We start from the raw sequence: 6,000 nt of genomic DNA, 5'->3' as shown, positions 1-6,000 counted from the left end.
TGCACTGCGGTGCTAATGCAGTTGGTGCTTAAACTTATCATGCCTAAACTTATCACACCTAAACTTATCATGCCTAAACTTATCACACCTAAACTTATCACACCTAAACTTATCATGCCTAAACTGAGTTTAGGCGTGATAAAGGGCTTTTCACCAGGGTGCTAGCTGTTAGCACCGCTTTGTGAATCGAGCCCTAGGTGTGATAAGTTTAGGTGTGATAAGTTTAGGCGTGATAAGTTTAAGCGCCAACTGCGTTAGCACCTCAGTGCACAGCTGATCAAAAGTTTTACGCTAGCAAAGACTGGTGCACTTCGCATAGAGTTTAATGGCGCTGCTTTGCGTGCGGGACTTTGCAAGCGATCTAAACTTATCTAAACTTAGCATGCCTAAACTTATCACACCTAAACTTATCATGCCTAAACTTATCACACCTAAACTGTCTTTTCACCAGAGTGGTGCAATGGTTATCATGCCTGGGGCTCGATTCACCAAGCGGTGCAAAGTGTTAGCACCGTGGTGAAAAGGCCCTTATCACGCCTAAAGTCACTTTAGGCATGATAAGAAGAAACTCGCGCGAAGTTGCCGCGCGCAAAGTTTTGCGCGCGCGACCGCGCGCGTGCGCGCGCAGCGTCCCCGCTTCGCGCGAAGCTCCCATTAAGCCCTATGGGACTTTGCGCGCGCTCTCACGCGCGAACGCGCGTTCGCGCGGTAACTTCGCGCGAAGAGCAGGAAAAAGCGGTGATAACTCAGTGGTGAAAAGGTCATCACGCCTAAAGTCTTTTAGGCGTGATAACTGGGTTATCACCGCTTTGTGAATCGAGCCCCTAAAGTCTCTAACTGGGTTAGCACCGCTTTGTGAATCGAGCCCATAGGGCTTGATTCACAAAGCGGTGCTAACCCAGTTAGAGACTTTAGGCATGATAACCATTGCACCACTCTGGTGAAAAGCCAGTTTAGGGGCTTGATTCACCAAGCGGTGCAAAGTGTTTGCACGCTGGTGAAAAGGCCCTTATCACGCCTAAACTCACTTTAGGCATGATAAGAAGAAACTCGCGCGAAGTTACCGCGCGTACGCGCGCGCAGCACCCGACGCTTCGCGCAAAGCTCCCATTAAGCCCTATGGGACTTTGCGCGCACGCGCTCACGCGCGTACGCGCGGTGACTTCGCGCGAAGAGCAGGAAAAAGCGGTGATAACTCAGTGGTGAAAAGGTCATCACGCCTAAAGTCTTTTAGGCGTGATAACTGGGTTATCACCGCTTTGTGAATCAAGCCCTAGGTGTGATAAGTTTAGGCATGATAAGTTTAGGTGTGATAAGTTTAGGCATGCTAAGTTTAGATAAGTTTAGATCGCTTGCAAAGTCCCGCACACAAAGCAGCGCCATTAAACTTTATACGAAGTGCACCAGTCTTTGCTAAAATTTTGATCAGCTGTGCACTGCGGTGCTAACCTAGTTGGCGCTTAAACTTATCATGCCTAAACTTATCACACCTAAACTTATCATGCCTAAACTTATCACACCTAAACTTATCATGCCTAAACTGAGTTTAGGCATGATAAAGGGCTTTTCACCAGGGTGCTAACTGTTAGCACCGCTTTGTGAATCAGGCCCTTTAGGCGTGATAACCATTGCACCACGCTGGTGAAAAGCCAGTTTAGGCGTGATAAGTTTAGGTGTGATAAGTTTAGGTGTGATAAGTTTAGGCATGCTAAGCTTAGATAAGTGTAGATAGCGTGCAAAGTCCCGCACGCAAAGCAGCGCCATTAAACTCTATGCGAAGTGCACCAGACTTTGCTAGCGCAAAACTTTTGATCAGCTGTGCACTGCGGTGCTAACGCAGTTGGTGCTTAAAAACTTATCATGCCTAAACTTATCATGCCTAAACTGAGTTTAGGCATGATAAAGGACTTTTCACCAGCGTGCTAACTGTTAGCACCGCTTTGTGAATCAGGCCCATAGTTTCCTATAATGCAACAAGGTTCACAGACAGCAAACTGTAAGGACCATGGTCATGACATCACACTGTGGAGGGGTTTCACCACAATATCAGCCCCACAGACCCACCTGATGATCTAACTGGGAAAAGGTAAAGATTTCTAATGGGAATGGGGGTATCAGTTTCTGATTGGGATGAAGTTCAATCCTGGGTTAAGGTTGCATTCACAGTGCCACGTTGCAGAGCTGCATTAAAAAGTCGTATAACGCAGCTTAACGCACTGCAATGATAATCCTATGGGCCGTTCACAGTACGACGATATCGTCGCGTTGAAAAATGTTGCGTTATGGTAACTCACTGCTTGCAGTGCGTTACCTCTAAACGCAGACAGTGTTGCGACTTTAACGTCGCATTAAAACGCAACATCCCACTGTGAATATGCCCTAAAGTTCCACTTTAAGTGCAAGCTAGCGGATTATTTTTCTCCCAAGGGTTTGTTAAGTATTGTTATTGGGGGAGGGGTTAGTTATACAGCCAGGTAAGTACTGGTGATATCCATGGGCTTGATTCACAAAAGGGTGCTCAGTGTTAGCACGCCTGTGAAAAGCCCCTTAGCACGCCCAAAGAGACTTTCGTGTGCTAATACGCGGTCAAAAAGTTTGTGCGCACAAAGTTTAGCGGTGCGCGTGAAACGTTGCACCGCGTGCCCCTAAAACGTTGCACCGGGTGCGCCCGAAACGGCGCACTATGTGACGTTTCAGGCGCACCCAGTGCGACGTTTAGGGGCACCAGGTGCAACGTTATAGTCGCGCCCGGTGCAAGGTTTCATGGGCACCGCGCAGCGCTAAACTTTGTGCGCGATCAATAAAAGCTTTGGGCATGCTAACTGCTTAGCACCTTAGTTAGTACGCCCAAAGCTTTTAGGCGTGCTAACTGAGTTAGCACCCTTTTGTGAATCGAGCCCCATGTTTTATAACAAGTATACAATGCACTCAAAGGTTTCCATTGGTGTTTCAGCCACTCCTAGCACAGAATTTGTGATAAAGGCCACTGGCAGGCTGATCTTGTCTGTGAATGCGGTTTATTATGGGGCCCAACAGCAGCTTCAAAACCTGCAGTCTGAAAATAAATTGTTAAGCATAGTTTGCTTTGGACTCTCTAATATCACTTAAACCCCCCCAAAAGAACTGAACACTAAAATGATGAGAGGAAAAAGAACCAAAATGAGTGACCAAAGAAATATTATTATTTATGTATAAAGTGCCAACATCTTCTGTAGCACTGTCCATAGCACATAACAGACAACAGTGTGGCGCATAGATACATCAGTAGCTCAGCACACAGTGGAATCAGAATATCCAGCAGCACAAGTATAAATACGTACATACCGGTAGTTGATGTGAGGTTTGAAACCTCAACTACTGCTTGTTTCTGCATGATTTGCATTGTAACAACAGGATCTGTTGCATCGCAGTGCAACTAATGAGGTGTAAACTGGTCATACACTTTGAACTGCATAACATTACAGTGTACAGACAATCTCTGCAGTGCAACGTGGTAAAAGTGCCCTTAAAAGAGACCTGACGCAAGGGAAAAAAGTTGAGTTTTACTTACCTGGGGCTTCTTCCAGCCCCCCTATAGTCTTTCAGGTTCCTCTGTGTACTCCGAGTACCCTCCATTGTTCTGCTGTCACCACAAGTAAAGTCCATGACCCAGCTGGGTCGCGTACTATAGCGCATGTGCTATACTGACTGTGTCTCCTCGGTTGCGCTCTGAGCATGTGCAGCTCGTAATGTTATGTGCATGCAAAGGTTGTAAATACTTGTAACTGCGCATGTGCAGAACAATCCCATGGATGGACATGGCTAAGGCAGTACATGCGCTGTAGTCCACAACTCAACCAGTCTCAAACTTTAATTGGAGTGACAGCATCAGAACAGAGGGTACCCAGAGGTCACCAAGGAACCTGAAAGACTACAGGTGGCTGGAAGATGTCCCAGGTAAGTAAAACTCAAGTATTTTGCCCTGCCCCAGTTGTCCTTTAAGAATCGGTACAATGTCTATGTTGTGCTACTAATGCATTAACAATATCAGGTGCCTATTCATAGTGTAGTAAATGTTACGCTATCCTACTCTTCAGGCTTCCTTTGACGTGTAGCATATGACTAAGCTGTAAACCTAAAGTATGGAGGATGAGAAATATTTAATAATTCACACAGGGGAACACATACTGCTGAAATGTAATATGTCAGCTATGTAAATCACCACTCATTTATCCTATAACTAATGATTCATAAATTCTTCTGACCCATAGCACTGGTAATGGTGAAAGAGTAGGTTTATCAGAATGTTAATTATAATCACAAGGTGACATATTGGGCAGTGCGATATTATCCTGCTAACGGCTTAGTAAACTTAATAGGTTTCTTAGGCACACATGATAGATGTACTTTATAGCTGAAGATGAAAACTATGACAAGTCTTTCAGCAAGCCCGAGACTAGGCTGAATATGATTCACAAGTTCTTGCAATTAGCTTTTTATTTGATATAACTGAGAACTCTGAAACAACACCTCTTTCACCTTCTACTTGTTTTCGGTTTAATCTGAAGGAAGTCTAAGGTCTCGTTCACACTATGGGCTTGATTCACTAAACTGTGATAACTCTAGCGTTTTTGTGCACATTTTTGCGCACAATCACAAATTAAATTTGCAACTGCATGTGAAAATTTGTGATTATGTGCGAAAACGCTAATGCAGCCGTGATATGAGTTATCACGGTTTAGTGAATCAAGACCTATATGTGCTGCTGTGCGCGTTTCGCCAATGCATATGGTGTGTGACAAGCAATAACATCAGAAGTCCACAGACTGCACACTCTGACATTCACACTTTGGCCCATATGTAATTCACTTTTTCTTCTCAGTTCTCTCCTGCAAGTCCTGACAGGTTATGTTCCCGATCAGTCTCTATGCCCCAATCTAGTGCCGCAGCTCTGAGCTCAGCCTACGTCTTCACCTATAGACAAGTCCCTGCTTGAACAGGACACTAAATATGTCTCCTGACTTCGGTTACCCCCAGGTCTTAAAGAGACTCTGAAGCGAGAATAAATCTCGCTTCAGAGCTCATACTTAGCAGGGGCATGTGTGCCCCTGCTAAACCGCCGCTATCGCGCTGCTAAACGTGGGTCCCTTCACCCCCAAACCCACCCCTCCAAGACTTGGTCGTAGTCTTGGTCGTAAATCTTGTCTTCCTGGAGGCAGGGCTAACGGCTGCTGCAAGGATTAGTTCAGGCGTACTTAGCTTTTCCAGTAACTTAGCAAAGGTCAGTCCAGGCAGCAAGCAAGGGTTATGCAAGAAACAAATCAGAGGTCAGTCCAGGCAGCATACAAGGGTTTTCCAGGAAACAAGGCAGAGGTCAGTCCAGGCAGCAGACAAGGGTTATCCAGGAAACAAGGAAGAGGTCAGTCTAGGCAGCAGGCAAGGGTTATCCAAGAAACAAGGCAGAGGTCGGTCCAGGCAGCAGGCAAGTGTTATCCAGGAAACAAAGCAAGGGTTAATCACATGGACAGGGATCGTCAATACAAGCCAAAGGTCAAGATCCAGTAATATCAATAAGTGAGTGCGCACCCAGCAACTAGCCAAAGCTATCCTTATCACAGCCTACCTAGGTGTCAGCTGTAATGTCAGCTAACACCGTGCTGTCAGCTGACCGGAGTCAGCTGACTATTGCTTACATTTCCGGAGGGCGTATTGCGAGCGCATCCTCTGCCTATCAGCATGTGCGGTTTGTGTCTCAGCAATGACGTCATCAGTGGGGAACAAGCGCCGAGACCCGGAAGCGACGAATTCCGCCCGGGTCTCTGTGGAAACTTCAAGGGCAGGAAAGTTTCTTATATCTCCTAGGTAATATTTTCACACTGAAAAAGAAAAAGTACTGCCAAAATAATTTTGAGTATTTTCTTGCTTTCTGGGTGTTTAAAAGGCATTTTATGGGCTAGTTTGAAAATATCACCTAGGAGAAAACGTTAATTGCATATGGGCCCTTGTCATAAAATGCATTTT

This window comes from Hyperolius riggenbachi, chromosome 5, assembly GCF_040937935.1.
Source record: "Hyperolius riggenbachi isolate aHypRig1 chromosome 5, aHypRig1.pri, whole genome shotgun sequence".
In the NCBI taxonomy this organism is placed as follows: Eukaryota; Metazoa; Chordata; class Amphibia; order Anura; family Hyperoliidae; genus Hyperolius; species Hyperolius riggenbachi.
This window is presented reverse-complemented; position numbering follows the sequence as displayed.